Raw genomic sequence first — 1,123 nt, 5'->3', positions numbered from 1 at the left:
CAGGGTGCTGGAGGTGCAGTGTGGGTGGGGGAGCACCCCGGGGGGCACCCAGGTGGGTTGGGGGTGCAGGGGGGAGCACCCTGAGGGGTGGGAGGGACATGCAGGGAGCTCAGCTGAGCACCCTGGGGACCCCCAGCTGGGCCAGACGAGCACCCTGGGGTCTCCTTCCTGTTGGGCAGCTGAGCACCCCAAGGGGCAGGCTGGGACCCCGGGGGGGTTAGTTGGGCACCCTGGGGACACCCAGCTGGACTAGTTGAGCTCCTTGGGGACAACTGGGTGGGCCATCCCTGGGGACACCCAGCTGGGCTGGCCTTGAGGACACCAAGGGACACCTGGCTGGGCTACCTGTGTGAGCTGTGGGCAACTGTCTGAGCTGGTTGAGCAGCCTCAGAACACCCAGCGAGGTTAACCAAGCACCCTGGGGACACCTGGGGGGTTAACCAAGCACCCTGGGGACACCTGGGGGATTAACCAAGCACCCTGGGGACACTGAGCTAGGTTAGCTGAGCACCCTGGGGACACCTGAGTGGGTTAGTCAAGCACCTTGGGGACACCTGGCTGGGTTAACCAAGCACCCTGGGGACACCCGGGTGGGTTAACCAAGTACCCTGGGGACACTGAGCTAGGTTAGCCAAGCACCTTGGGAACACCTGGGTGGGTTAGTTGAGCACCTTCGGGACACTGAGCTAGGTTAGCTGAGCACCTGAGACACCCCTGAGTGGGTTAACCAAGCACCTTAGGGATACCCAGGTGGGTTAGTTGAGCACCTTCGGGACACTGAGCTAGGTTAGCCAAGCACCTTGGGAACACCTGGGTGGGTTAGTTGAGCACCTTGGGGACACTGAACCAGGTTAGCTGAGCACCTGAGACACCCCTGAGTGGGTTAACCAAGCACCTTGGGGATACCCAGGTGGGTTAGTTGAGCACCTGGGGGACCCACGGGTGGGTTGAGCACCTTGGAGACACCCGGGTGGGTTAGTTGAGCACCTTGGGGACCCCTGGGTGGGTTAGTTAAGCACCTGGGTGACACTGAACCAGGTTAGTTGAACACCTGGGTGGGTTAGTTGAGCACCTGAGGGACACTGAACCGGTTTAGTTGAGCACCTTGGGGACACCCAGGTGG

This window comes from Chaetura pelagica, unplaced genomic scaffold (assembly GCF_000747805.2).
Source record: "Chaetura pelagica isolate M959 unplaced genomic scaffold, ChaPel_1.0 scaffold125, whole genome shotgun sequence".
NCBI lineage: Eukaryota > Metazoa > Chordata > Aves > Apodiformes > Apodidae > Chaetura > Chaetura pelagica.
The sequence above is the reverse complement of the archived record's forward strand: the minus strand, read 5'-3'. Positions refer to the sequence as shown.